The sequence below is a fragment of the Phyllobates terribilis genome, unplaced genomic scaffold (genome assembly GCF_046119375.1).
Source record: "Phyllobates terribilis strain yellow unplaced genomic scaffold, ASM4611937v1 Scaffold_4__5_contigs__length_816908805, whole genome shotgun sequence".
NCBI lineage: Eukaryota > Metazoa > Chordata > Amphibia > Anura > Dendrobatidae > Phyllobates > Phyllobates terribilis.
In genome coordinates this window covers 761,341,881-761,357,641 of record NW_027362764.1, presented here as the reverse complement: position 1 = coordinate 761,357,641, position 15,761 = coordinate 761,341,881, and the positions used below count along the sequence as shown (strand labels likewise).

Below are 15,761 nucleotides of genomic sequence, written 5' to 3'. Positions count from 1 at the left end.
ACACCCACACACGAGTATACACTTCCTGATTTTGGCTATTTGCTCTTGTCCTCCTCCTTCTCCTCATCCTCCACCACCATATCACCAGGGTGACCGTGGTCCATGATGCAACACCCACATAATTTTTTTAAAGGGTGTTTATGATGCCCGTAAAAAAAATTTTTTACACTATGTTCATGTATACCCCCCAGGGGTATATGTTTGTCAGCCCATACGCTTAGTACATGGGCATTACAAGTATAGGAGGCATGCTGCTTTCTAATGGGAACATTTTTTTATGAGGCCCTCCTCCACGTCTCTTCAAAGGGGCATTGAAGTGAATCCAAATTTTTGGCAGCCCTTACATTCACCGCATAAGCCAACACTATCAGAGACTCTCTCCTTTTTAATGTGAATTTGTCGTTACTGTGGCCCTGCTCTGTGTGTCTTTAAATTCTTAGTGGGGTTTTTCCTAAAATTGGTCAGCCGTTGGACTCACTGCATACCCTATAACTGTATAGCAGACCCTCTCCTTTCTAATGGGAACATGTTGTACCTTGTTACTGTGGCCCTGCTCTATGTGTCTTTAAATTCTTAATGGGGTTTATCCCAAATTTTGGCAGCCCTTGCAGTCACAGCATGGGCATTACCACTTTAGGAGACCTGCTCCTTTATAATGGTAACATTTTTTTTACTGAGACCCTCCTCTATGTCTCTTCAAAGGGGTATTGGGTTGCGTCCAAATTTTTGGCAGCCTTGCAGTCACTGGATATGCAATAACAGTATAGGAGACCCACTTGTTAATAATGGGAACAACAAAGCATAGCCGGCTAATGGCTCTCTAACAATAGCGAGGGCCGACTGCTGGCCTTTTAAAAATAGTAAGGGCCGTCTGATGTCCCTGTAAAAATAGGCTTTATGACTTTCAGAGTCCCTCCATCATAAATAAAACATGATGTGTCTGATGATGTGTCACACACCACATTGCCAGATAAGGTTGTAAAATGTTAAAATGACATTTCCCGGTGAATGCATTTGTCTTAAAAAATAACGTAAAAAAACCAAAACAATAGGATTTTTCTTTAGTATAAAAAACAGCGTCACCAATTTAACCTCAATGTAATCACATTCTTCAGCTCATGCACCTCCTCCTCCATCTCCGAAATGACCACATCAGTCACAAGCTGACAGCACTGCAGCACTGCCTTGGCCAAGCGGCAACAGGCTGTGCTGAAGATAACATGCTTAATGCTTAATTGACAACTCGCCCAGATCTGCAGAGTTGTTGAAAGCTGTAACATAGCAGCCTGATCTGTGGCTCTCACCGCTGAACATACAGTCAGGCATGGTCGTGTGTGACAATGGGCGGAACCTGGTGACGGAGAAATGACAGCCGGGGTAGATACGGTTTCCCTCTATGCCAGTCCTTTCACCGAGCTAAAGAATATGGCTGTGGTGAAATACAACTCCCACTGAGAAGCTGTTTCAGATTGAAAAACATTGTGCCCACCAGAGGATTTGATTCTGAGGGCTAACCTTTCTCACCCGCTCAAGAGCCCCATAGCAGCTGCAAAGTTAGCGCAATCATGAACTCTCCTGAGGTAGAAGCCAAGGCACACCAGAGGATTCTCTGGAGGGACCGTCCAACCCTGCCGAGAAACAGTCCTGGCTAAGAAAAGTGTGTGGAAAGGTTCCCGGACACTCTATGGCTGCTTTTTTACTGAAGAGGAAACACACGCAACATACAAAGTCCTTGGAGATGTTGTCCTTGCTGGGATTTGAACCCAGGATCCCAGCGCTGCAAGGCTTCAGTTCTAGGCACTGATCCAATGTTCTGCCGTTCACTCTCTAATATCTAACAGGCTGGAGAAACTTGCACCTACTGCCACTCTATCGTCAGCTCCTTTGTGAGAAAATGTATTTGGGCAGCCACTCAGTCTACCAAATAAAATTCCTGAGAAGGAAATTGGGGATGGCTTCGCTACTGGTACTGGGGGCAGTGCTAATACCATGGCATCATACCATAGTTTGTTGGAAATATTCCAGACTGGTAGGAGGCAAGCAAATTCCCACAGAAAAGTAACAGCAGTAATGTTCAGGCCACATTTCAAGTGCAAGCAGCTTTAGAGGACTTCCTGGGAGAAATGACACGCAGGGTAGATACGAGTTCCCTCTATGCCAGTCCTTTCACCGAGCTAAATACAACTCTCAGCAAAAAAAGTTGTGGACTGGCTCTGTACCGTCCCTGGCCACATTCACCTGTCCACGTGTTTGTGGTTAGGTGGTCCTTCCCAGTAAGTGCACTGGGGAGGGCACGGGTAATGTTGTGGGACCCGTGCTTGTGGAAGGCGGAGACGATACCGGAAAATATACTGGCGGCTGGGGACCGAGTATGGACACCCGGCCGCCGCCGGCATGAAGTTGTGAAAAGCTTCCGCCTCCACGAGCTTAAAAGGCCATATTTCAAGTGCAAAGAGCTGCCCAGAAATCTGGCAGTTTAGTATTGCGGCCTCTGAGTGGTCGAGTGGGTGGCTGGCTGCATACTTGCGCTTGCATTCCAAGTAACAGAAAACTAAGCAGATGGTGGTTTCTATCATCATCATGGCCTCACCTCGGCACTATGAACTCTCCTGAAGGAGATGCCAGGGCCCACTGGAGGAGTCTCCGGTTTTCTGGTGGGTCTGTCCATCCCTGCCAAGAAGCAGCCCTGGCTAAGAAAAGTGTGGGGGAAGGTTCCCGGACACTCTATGGCTGCTTTTTTAATGTGGATCAGACGTGCTTATGCATGTTATTTCTCAAACCGCATTGCAGATCAGGCCATTGCCCAACTCTGTAGTCATGAAATTAAATGCACAAAGAAGATGTGTGTGTGTCAAAGAACCACCGACAAGTGCGAGTTGATGTTGGACATGCTTCTGCAACAAGCTGCGTTAGAGGACTTCCTGGGAGAAATTACACCCAGAGTAGACACGGTTTCCCTCTATGCCAGTCCTTTCACCGAGCTAAATACAACTCAACAAAAAAGCTGTGGACTGGCTCTGAACCGTCCCTGGCCACATTCACCTGTCCACGTGTTTGTGGTTATGTGGTCCTTCCCAGTAAGTGCACTGGGGAGGGCACGGGTAATGTTGTGGGACCCGTGCTTGTGGAAGGCGGAGGTGATACCGGAAAATATAGTGGCGGCGAGTATGGACACCCGGCCGCCGCCGGCATGAGGTTGTGAAAATCTTCCGCCTCCACGAGCCTAAAAGGCCACATTTCAAGTGTAAAGAGCTGCCCAGAAATCTGGCAGTTTAGTGTTGCGGCCTGTGAGTTGGTGGGTGGCTGACTGCATACTTGCACTTGCATTCCAAGTAACAGAAAACTAAGCAGATGGTGGCCTCTATCATCATCATGGCCTTACTTCGGCACTATGAACTCTCGTGAAGGAGAAGCCAGTGCCCGCCGGAGCAGTCGCCAGTTTTCTGGTGGGTCTGTCCATCCTGGGAGAAATTACACCCAAAGTAGACACGGTTTCTCTCTATGCCAGTCCTTTCACCGAGCTAAATACAACTCACCAAAAAAAACTGTGGACTGGCTCCGTACCGTCCCTGGCCACATTCACCTGTCCACGTGTTTGTTGTTAGGCGGTCCTTCCCAGTAGGTAAATTTTGTGTTTTCCATGAAAACTCATACTTTTATTTATCAGATGAGTTGCAAAATGAATAGAAAATATAGTCCAGACATTGACAGGGTTAGAAATAATGATTTTTATTTGAAAGAATAATTTTCTCCTTCAAACTTTGATTTAGTCAAAGAATGCTCCTTTGCAGCAATTACAGCATTGCAGACCTTTGGCATTCTAGCTGATAATTTGCTGAGATCATCTTGAGAAATTTCCCCCCATGCTTCCTGAAGCCCCTCCCACAAGTTGGATTGGCTTGATGGGCACTTTTTGCGTACCATACGGTCAAGCTGCTCCCACAACAGCTCAATGGGGTTGAGATCAGGTGACTGCGCTGGCCACTCCATTACAGATAGAATACCAGCTGCCTGCTTCTTCCCTAAATAGTTCATGCATAATTTGGAGGTGTGCTTTGGGTCATTGTCCTGTTGTAGGATGAAATTGGCTTCAATCAAACGGTCCACAGGGTATGGCATGGCGTTGCAAAATGGAGTGATAGCCTTCCTTATTCAAAATCCCATTTACCTTGTACAAGTCTCCCACTTTACCAGCACCAAAGCAACCCCAGACCCTCACATTACCTCCACCATGCTTGAAAGATGGCGTCAGGCACTCTTCCAGCATCTTTTCAGTTGTTCTGCATCTCACAAATGTTCTTCTGTGTGATCCAAACACCTCAAACTTTGATTCGTCTGTCCATAAAACTTTTTTCCAATCTTCCTCTGTCCAATGTCTGTGTTCTTTTGCCCATATTAATCTTTTCCTTTTATTAGCCAGTCTCAGATATGGCTTTTTCTTTGCCACTTTGCCCTGAAGGCCAGCATCCCGGAGTCGCCTCTTCACTGTAGACGTTGACACTGGCGTTTTGCGTGTACTATTTAATGAAGCTGCCAGTTGAGGAGCTGTGAGGCGTCGATTTCACAAACTAGAGACTCTAATGTCCTTGTCTTGTTGCTCAGTTGTGCAGCGGGGCCTTCCACTTCTCTTTCTACTCTGGTTAGAGCCTGTTTGTGCTCTCCTCTGAAGGGAGTAGTACACACCGTCTTAGGAAATCTTCAGTTTCTTGGCAATTTCTCGCATGGAATAGCCTTCATTTCTAAGAAGAAGAATAGACTGTCAAGTTTCACATGAAAGTTCTCTTTTTCTTGCCATTTTGAGAGTTTCATAGAACAAACAAAAGTAATGCTCCAGATTCTCAACTAGCTCAAAGGAAGGTCAATTTTATAGCTTCTCAAATCAGCCAAACCGTTTTCCGCTGGGCTAACATACTTGTGCAAGGGTTTTCTAGGGTTTTCTAAACATCCATTAGCCTTCTTACACAGTTAGCAAACACAATATACCATTAAAACACTGGAGTGGTGGTTGTTGGACATGGACCTCTATACAACTATGTAGATATTGCAATAAAAACAAGACATTTGCAGCTAGAATAGTCATTTACCACATTAACAATGTATAGAATGTATTTCTGATTCATTTAATGTTATCTTCATTGAAAAAAAAATGCTTTTCTTTCAAAAATAATGAAATTTCTAAATGACCCCAAACTTTTGAATGGTAGCGTAACTACCACAATACTGCCCCCTATGTACAAGAATATAACTATTTTAATTCTACTCTTATGTACAAGAATATATCTACTATAATACTGCCCTTACGTACAAGAATATAACTGCTATAATACTCCCCCTAATTAAAAGAATATAACTACTATAAAACTGCCCCTTATGTACAAGAATATAACTACCATTATACTGCTCCTATGTATAAGAATATATCTACTATAATACTGCTCGTATGTACAAGAATATAACTACTATAATACTTCCCCCTATGTACAAGAATATAACTACTATAATACTGGCTCTATGTACAAGAATATAACTACTATAATCCTGCCCCTATGTACAAGAATATAACTACAATAATAGTGCTCCTATGTACAATAATATAACTACTATAATACTGCCCCTTATGTACAAGAATGTAAAAGAATATAACTACTATAATACTGCCCCTTATGTACAAGAATATAACTACTATAATACTGCCCCCTATGTACAAGAATATAACTACTATAATACTGCCCCCTATGTACAAGAATATAAAAGAATACAACTACTATAATAATGCCCCGATATACAAGAATATAACTACTATAATACTGCACCTTATGTACAAGAATATAACAACTATAATACTGCCCCTATGTGCAAGAATATAACTACTATAATACTGCCTCCTATGTACAAGAATATAAAAGAATATAACTACTATAATAATGCCCCGATATACAAGAATATAACTACTATAATACTGCACCTTATGTACAAGAATATAACAACTATAATACTGCCCCTATGTGCAAGAATATAACTACTATAATACTGACCCTATGAACAAGAATATAACTATAATAATACTGCCCCTATGTACAAGAATATAACTACTATAATACTTCCCCCTATGTGCAAGAATATAACTACTATAACACTGTCCCTATGTACAAGACTATAACTACTATAATACTGCTCCAATGTACAAGAATATAACTACTATAATTCTGCTCCTATGTACAAGAATATAACTACTATAATACTGCCCCTATGTATAAGAATATAACTACTATAATACTGCCCCTATGTACAAGAATATAACTACAATAATACTGCCCATATGTACAAGAATATAACTACTATAATACTTCCCCCTATGTACAAGACTTTAACTACTATAATACTGTTCCTAAGTACAAGCATATAATTACTATAATACTGCCCCCTATGTACAAGAATATAACTACTATAATACTGACTCGTATGAACCAAAAATATAACTACTATAATACTGCCCCTATGTACAAGAATATAACTACTATAATACTGCTCCTATGTACAAGAATATAACTACTATAATACTGATCCTATGTACAAGAATATAACTGCTATAATATTGCTCCTAAATACAAGCATATAATTACTATAATACTGCCCCCTATGTATAAGAATATAACTACTATAATACTGCCCCATGTACAAGAATATAACTACTATAATACTGATTCAGATGTACAAGAATAGAACTACTATAATACTGATGCATATGAACCAAAAATATAACTACTATAATACTGCCCCCTATGTACAAGAATATAACTACAATAATACTGCCCCTATGTACAAGAATATAACTACTATAATACTGCTCCTAAGTAAAAGAATATAACTACTATAATACTGCCCCCTATGTGTAAGAATATAACTACTATAATACTTTTCCTATGTACAAGAATATAACTACTATAATACTGCCCCTATGTACAAGAATATAGCTACTATAATACTGCTCCTAAGTACAAGAATATAACTACTATAATACTGCCCCTATGTACAAGAATATAACTACTATAATACTGCTCCTGTGTACAGGAATATAACTACTATAATACTGCTCCCTATGTACAAGAATATAACTACTATAATACTGCCCCTATGTACAAGAATATAACTACTATAATACTGCTCCTATGTACAAGAATATAGCTACTATAATACTGCCCCTATGTACAAGAATATAACTACTATAATACTGCTCCTATGTACAAGAATATAACTACTATAATATTGCTCCCTATGTACAAGAATATAACTACTATAATATTGCTCCCTATGTACAAGAATATAACTACTATAATACTGCCCCTATGTACAAGAATATAACTACTATAATACTGCTCCCTATGTACAAGAATATAACTACTATAATATTGCCCCTATGTACAAGAATATAACTACTATAATACTGCTCCTATGTACAAGAATATAACTACTATAATACTGCCCCCAATGTACAAGAATATAACTACTATAATACTGCCCCTATGTACAAGAATATAACTACTATAATACTGCCCCCAATGTACAAGAATATAACTACTATATTACTGCTCCTATATACAAGAATATAACTACTATAGTACTCCTCCTATGTACAAGAATATAACTACTATAATACTGCCCCCTATGTACAAGAATATAATTACTATAATACTGCTCCTATATACAAGAATATAACTACTATAGTACTCCTCCTATGTACAAGAATATAACTACTATAATACTGCCCCCAATGTACAAGAATATAACTACTATAATACTGCCCCTATATACAAGAATATAACTACTATAATACTGCCCACTATGTACAAGACTATAACTACTATAATACTGCCCCTATGTACAAGAATATAACTACTATAGTACTCCTCCTATGTACAAGAATATAACTACTATAATACTGCCCCCTATGTACAAGAATATAACTACTATAATACTGCCCCCTATGTACAAGAATATAACTACTATAATACTGCCCCCTATGTACAAGACTATAACTACTATAATACTGCCCCTATGTACAAGAATATAACTACTATAATACTGCCCACTATGTACAAGACTATAACTACTATAATACTGCCCCTATGTACAAGAATATAACTACTATAGTACTCCTCCTATGTACAAGAATATAACTACTATAATACTGCCCCCTATGTACAAGAATATAACTACTATAATACTGCCCCCTATGTACAAGAATATAACTACTATAATACTGCCCCCTATGTACAAGACTATAACTACTATAATACTGCCCCTATGTACAAGAATATAACTACTATAATACTGCCCCTATGTACAAGAATATAAGTAGTAAAATATTGCAATATCAAATTGTCATAGCGCTCTCCATAAATATATTGCTGAACATCTGATGCTTAGTAGTTTGAAGAACATTTTTCCAGGTGCCGGTCGATGCTTTAATATCTAATATTTAAAAATGAAAAGGAAATGATTTAGGGCATTAAATAACACACGTGCCAGGCACCTGTTAGCTCAGCCATGTTCATATTTGTATTTCATCACTTCTCATGGAACATTACGTCATTTTATCTGCCTTTCTCTACTTCCCTAGGGAGTGTGAGGACGGATTAATAGAAAGTGAGAACATGAACAAGAAACAAACTAGAGTCCCCGTTTCTTATGTATAATTTTTCTTGTCTTGCGTTGTAATTTAAACCCAAATAATATTGTAGTTTGCCATATAGTGCCAAGATAATACTGCCATATACAGAACGCATAATAGAAACATGTAGAGTGGGGAAAATAAGTATTTCTGATTTTGCAAGTTTTCCAACCTACAAAGAATGGAGAGGTCTGTAATTTTTATCGTAGGTACTGTTACGCGCACATTGCCTAAGCTTAGATAGGGGCGAGACAGGTCTCATGAATTCGTTGGAATCCTGGGGGAACCGTTACTCTGTGAGACCATAGGCTGCATCTTCTCTCTGACACACGATATTTTCAGTTGCTGACCAGACACATCTGACAAGAGTCTTCATAAACGGTAGAACAGTAACATTTAATGAGGCATGACCCGTGCAATGCAAATGTCTCTTTGAGCAACAGGCTTGAGTAATAACAGTACAGTCTCCTTTGCAGCACAGCAGTACACAGTCTATTATCTGGTAGCACAATTTTAATGCATACACAACCACAGGTTTTTCCTTCACAGCGACTCAATAGTACACAGCATTCTTTATCCTGCATAGAGATGGAAGGGGGAAGGGTGTGATGAGGGAGATGATCTCTATGACAGGCTTCCTTCCAGTCCTTATCTTCCTGGCCGATAATACTCCACACTGTTAGCTCAGGGAGTCTAACTGACCTTTGTTTAGCTTCCCTCCTGACCTGAATTCTGTTCCCTTGCCTTCTGTGAAATACAGATAATAAGCCACCTTTCTCTTTGGCTACTGCCAGACAGTAAACAACTTCCCCACAATCCCCCTGGGGCTCTGCTAAAGCACTCCCCTTCTCCTGTTACTGTGTTAACCCCTCTAGTTGCTGGATGCTTCTGGAGCACAACACTTCCTGTCTCCTGTGCTTGTGTTACTTCTAATAGTTGCTGAATGCTTTTAAAGCAACAGCACTACTTCTGCATGTCACAGTACACTTCCACTGTGAGAGACAGGATCTAAAAGAAAATCAGAAAATCACATTGTATGGTTTTTACATAATTCATTTGCATTTTATTGCATGAAATACCATATTTTTCGGACTATGAGACGCACCGGACCATATTTTAGAGGAGGAAAATGGAAAAAAAAATAAGCAAAAAATGTGGTCATAATGCCCTGTTATGGGAGAGGGAGTCTGCTGCTGACACTGTTATAGGGGTAATATCCCTCAATTCTGTTAATATCCCCCATCCTTGTATATATGGCCCCCTCCTTGTATGTATGGCCCCCTTCATCCCTCATCCTGGTATGTATGGCCCCCCTCATCCCTCTTCCTGGTATGTATGGCTCCCTTCATCCCTCATCTTAGTATGTATGGCCCCTCCTTCCTGTTATGCGTGGCCCTCATCCCCATCCTGATATGCATGGCACCCCTCATCCCCATCCTGGTATGCATGGCTCCCCTCATTCCTCTTCCTGGTATGTATTGCACCCTTCATCCTGGTATGTATGGCCCCCTTCATCCCTCATCCTGGTATGTATGGCCCCCTTCATCATCCCTCTTCCTGGTATGTATGGCCCCCTTCATCCCTCATCTTAGTATGTATGGCCCCCCTCCTCCCTCTTCCTGGTATGTATAGCACCCCTCATCTCTCTTCCTGGTATGTATTGCACCCTTCATCCTGGTATGTATGGCCCCCCTCTTCCTGGTATGTATGGCCCCCCTCATCCTTCATCCTGGTATGTATGGCACCCCTCATCTCTCTTCCTGGTATGTCTGGTACCCCTCATCCTGGTATGTATGGCACCCTTCATCCCTCATCCTGGTATGTATGGCACGCTTCATCATGGTATGTATGGCCCCCCTCATCCCTCTTCCTGGTATGTATGGCACCCTTCATCCCTCATCCTGGTATGTATATTGCCCCCCTCATCCCTCTTCCTAGTATGCTTGGCACCACTCCATCCTGGTATGTTTGTCACCCCATGATCCCCATCACACTGCGCACAAAAAAATAAACAATTAGGGTATGTGCACACTGTCAAGAATGGCTGTGGATTGAATGCAGCACACTTGCGCTGTGTGCAATCCACAGCTGCCAGATCATAGTGGATGGGATTTCAAGAAATTCCATGCCCACTATGTGTCTCCATGCTCCTGCAGCTCACCCGCGAAGACAGACATGCAGCGCGTCTTCACAGACCGCAGCATGTAAATTTCTCTTGGGTAGACGCTAGTCTCCAAAAGAGAAATTCTATCAGTGCAATGTATAGGATTCAGTGAATCCGCATGTGTTCAATAAACACGTGGATTCACCTGCGTGCAGCGCTTTGGAGGCATCATAGAGTATGCTGCGTTCAAAGCGCTGCCAGAAAGGATCGTGTGCACATACCCTTATACTCACCTCTCTCTGCACCACCGCTGCGTCCTGCTCTGCTGCCGACAGAACTGCCATGCGCCCTCACACTGTGGGATGCTCTGCCAGAATAGTTACTGCTCCGCACGCCGGGACTATGGGTGTGGGGAGCAGTGACCATTCACTCTCCTTAATAGTGTGCACACTGTACCCGCTGCGCGGCTCCTGCTTCAGCCGGCGGTCACGTGTGCCCGCTATTAAAGACCATGAATATTCACTACAACCCATGGGAGTAGTCAACTCCCATAAGTATTTGATACAATCGAAAAACAGAACTTAATATTTGGTACACAAACCTTTGTTTACAATTACAGAGGTCAGACGTTTCCTGTAGTTCTTGACCAGGTTTGCGCACACTGCAGTAGGAATTTTGGCCCACTCCTCCAAACAGATCTTTCAGGTCTTGGAGCTGTCGCTGAGCAACATTGAGTTTCAGCTCCCTCCAAGGATTTTCTACTGGGTTCAGGTCTGGAGACTGGCTAGGCCACTCCAGGATCTTGAAATGCTTCTTATGGAGCCAGTCCTTAGTTGCCCTGGCTATGTGTTTCGGGTCATTGTCATGCTGAAAGACCCAGCCATGACCCATATTCAATGCTCTTACTGAGGAAAGGAGGTTCCTGGCCAAAATTTTGCAATACATGACCTCATCCATCCTCCCTTCAATACGGTGCAGTCATCCTGTCCCCCTTGCAGAAAAGCAATTCCAAAGTATGATATTTCCGCCACCATGCTTCACAGTTGGGACAGTGTTCTTGGGGTTGTACTCATCCTTCTTCTTCCTCCAAACACAGCGAGTGGAGTCTGACCATTTGACCTTCTCCAATGCCTCTTCTGGATCATCCAGATGGTCATTGGTGAACTTCAATTGGGACTGGACATGTGCTGGTGGGAGCAGGGGGACCTTGCTTGCCCTGCAGGATGTTAATCCATGATGGCTTAGGGTGTTACTAACGGTAATGTTTGACTGGATTCCGGTGCAGTAGGTTTGACACAGAACTGTTTGTTCAAAACGCGTTGCCTGTTCTGGGAGCGCAAGTGGTTGCCGATTTTATTGATTCTATAATTGATGCACATATGAATACAAGAAGATTTAAACTTTTTCATGATCCAGACTCGCTCGACTATATACTTATACTACAGTATATATTTAGAATAGTTTAAATATATCCATTACCCCCTGCCCTTCAATTCATTATCCACTGTGCTCGTCCCCCAATCTATACCCAACTTACCCTCCCCCAATTTATTAACCACTTTGCCTCTTCTCCACTCCCAATTCATTATACATTGTCCTATCTTACCTTCCTAAATTCATTACCTGCTTTCATCCTTCCACCCTCCACAATTCATTACTCACTGTCCTTTTCTCTCCCTCCACAATTCATTACCCACTGTCCTTTTTCTATCCTCAACAATTCATTACCCACTGTCCTTTTCTCTCCCTCCACAATTCATCACGACCGTTCTATTCTCCGCCTACACAATTCGTTAAACACTGTCCTTTTCTCCCGTCCATAATTCATTACCCATTGTCCTTTCCTCCCCCTCCACAATTCATTACTCACTGTCCTTTTCTCTCCCTCCGCAATTCGTTACCCACTGTCCTTTTTCTATCCTCAACAATTCATTACCCACTGTCCTTTTCTCTCCCTCCACAATTCATCACGACTGTTCTATTCTCCCCCTACACAATTCGTTAAACACTGTCCTTTTCTCCCGTCCATAATTCATTACCCACTGTCCTTTTCTCTCCCTCCATAATTCATTACCCACTGTCCTTTTCTCTCCCTCCGCAATTCGTTACCCACTGTCCTTTTCTCCCCCTCCTCAATTCATTTCCAACTCTCTTCTCCCTCTCCACAATTTATTACCCACTGTCCTTTTCTCCTCCACAATTCATTACTCACTGTCCATTTATCCCATCCGTGATTCATTACCCACTGTCCTTTTCTCCCCAGTCCCCACTCCACAAATCATTACCCACTGTCCTTTTCTCCCCATTCCACTACTCATTACCCACTGTCCTTTTCTCTCCCTCCACAATTCATCACGACTGTTCTATTCTCCCCCTCCACAATTCCTTACCACTGTCCTTTTCTCCCCTCCACAATTTGTTACCCACTGTCCTTTTCTCCCGTCCATAATTCATTACCACTGTCCTTTCCTCCCCCTCTGCAATTCATTACCCACTGTCCTTGACTCACCCCCTGGGCCGTGGGGTACTCGGTAGCCGGGCCGGTCGTTGGGGCTGGGGATATCACAGTGGCAGTGACCCGCTCCGTGACCCAGGGCTGTCATTGAAAAGGGGAATGATTTAATAAAGGGGATTTAAAATTCTTTTAATGTTCGTGACGCCACCTGTGGTATGCGGCTAAAGGGAGCCGCCGCTGCGGTGCAGATCCTCTGGAGCTGTTGTTAATGCAGCAGAGTTGGTTTAGCTCTCCACAGGTAGAGCTGAGCTCCAGGGCAGTGTAGATGTTGTAGATGTTGAGGTAGCGGTTGTGGTGCAGTGTAGTGCAGGGGGTGATGGAGCAGCAGTAATAATTCACAGAGACAGTGGGGTGCAGTCTTCCGGATTTACTCACAGTTCTCACTTTGCTCCTGGTTATAACTGCAGATCATAACTTCCCATGTCGCGTTGCGTTCACCGGGCAGGGGTTCAGCAATCCCTCAGGTATTTCAAGAGTGCCTGACAGGACCCCGTTCCTTATGCCCTTCTCAGCCATCTTCCTGCGCTGGCCCTCACCCTTCTTGCCCTGCACCTCGCAAACAGGGTCCCAAGCCGGTATCCTCGGATCTTTCTGGGCAACCTGGAGTTCCCTGGATCCTATGTGGTTACCTTTTTGGCAACTTCAGGGCGGATGTGGCAACTGCACCCTGAAACCCTGCCTCCGGTTTCTAGTTGAACTTTGTAATTCTCACTATTTAGGGGCCGGTCCCCTCTGCGGCTCAATCCCTCCACAGCCTGGTAGATTCGGGCGTACGGGTGGCCTCCAGCACTGCCCGTACCCCTGGGATCCCTTTTTCACTCCTGGAGCCTTCCTTTCTGTTCCTCTCCTCTCCTCAGTCAGTCTCACCTCCTGGGCCTCTCAACTAGGCCCGCTCTGCCTGAGCAGAGCACCTGCAGAGCTCCTACTCCCACTCACTGTCCACTCTGACTGGAACTCACTGAACTGCCTCAACTCCCAAGATGGCTTCCCTATTTATATCCTCCTTCTCAAGTGCTCCCCTGAGCTGCTTCCTCCACCCACACCCACTTACATGGTTCCCCCTCTCTTGGTTCTCCCCACTCCAGCCAGGGGCAGGGCTCAGCAGCGCAGCAGTGCATCTTGCCCCTCCTGCTGGTCTGGAGTAGTGTAGTGTTGGATGTTGGTGTTTGGGTCCCGGGCAGTACTCCATCCTTACCTGAGAATGGGGTACCACACCTCTGGGTGAGATGCAGTACCTCCGTGGCGACTCAACCCGCAGGGGCGCCACATCCTTTTCTCCCCCTCCTCAATTCATTTCCAACTCTCCTTTTCTCCCTCTCCACAATTCATTACCCACTGTCCTTTTATCCCCACTCCACAAATCATTACCTACTGTCCTTTTCTCTCCCTCCACAATTCATTTCCAACTGTTTTTCTCTCCCTCTCCATAATTTATTACCACTGTCCTTTTCTCCCTCTTCCACAAGTTATTACCACTGTCCTTTACTCTCCCTCCATAATTAATTTCCAATTGTGTTTTTCTCCCTCTCTACAATTTATGAACTGTCCTTTTCTCCCCCTCCGCAATTTCCAACTCTCCTTTTCTCCAATTTCCACAATTCATTACCTACTGTTCTTTTCTCTACCACCACAGTTCATTACCCACTGTCCCCCCCCTCCACAGTTCATTACCCACTGTCCTTCCCCCCTCCACAGTTCATTACCCACTGTCCTTCCCCCCCTCCACAGTTCATTGCCCACTGTCCTTCCCCCCTCCACAGTTCATTACCCACTGTCCTTCCCCCCTCCACAGTTCATTACCCACTGTCCTTCCCCCCTCCACAGTTCATTACCCACTGTCCTTCCCCCCTCCACAGTTCATTACCCACTGTCCTTCCCCCCTCCACAGTTCATTACCCACTGTCCCCCCCCCCCGACAATTCATAACCCACTGTTTTTTTTCCCTCTCCACAATTAATTACCCATTGTCCTATTCTCCCCCCTCCACAATTCATTACCTACTCTCCTTTTCTCCCTCTCCATAATTCATTACCTACTGTCCTTTTCTGCCTCTACATAATTCATTTCCCACTGTCTATTTCACCACTATACTCCATATCCCATTGTATGCATCTGCAAAAAAATAAATAAAGTAAGTCACCTAAGGACAAAGTCACGTGGTGCCAATTCTAAGAACAGCATTGTCCTCTTCTGGCCGGGGTCCTGCTCAGTGTCACAGGTGGCACAATGACATTATTACTCCGCCTGTGCCATAAAGAAGGCACCGGGCAGGGAGCAAAGGATGGCTTCATGCAGCACCACTGATATCAAGATACTGCAGGCAGCGGAGCTGCAGGAAGCGATCGTTCACTGTGCTCAATATTATAATGGGGGCAATTTGGCCAAGGGTCCCAGGGAGCCCTATCCTCTGTAGAAGAACTATACAGTCAGGTATATGTACAGAGCTGCCCCCCCCAGCACCAGCTACAAGT

General features: G+C 43.5%; 1 long non-coding RNA gene across 1 annotated transcript in view; it reads left to right on the top strand.

The window, feature by feature from the left end:
• The window catches only part of LOC141264526 (uncharacterized), an 84,754-nt gene that overhangs the window by 46,525 nt on the left and 22,468 nt on the right, over positions 1-15,761 (top strand). The gene's annotated exons all lie outside the window — the stretch shown is intronic.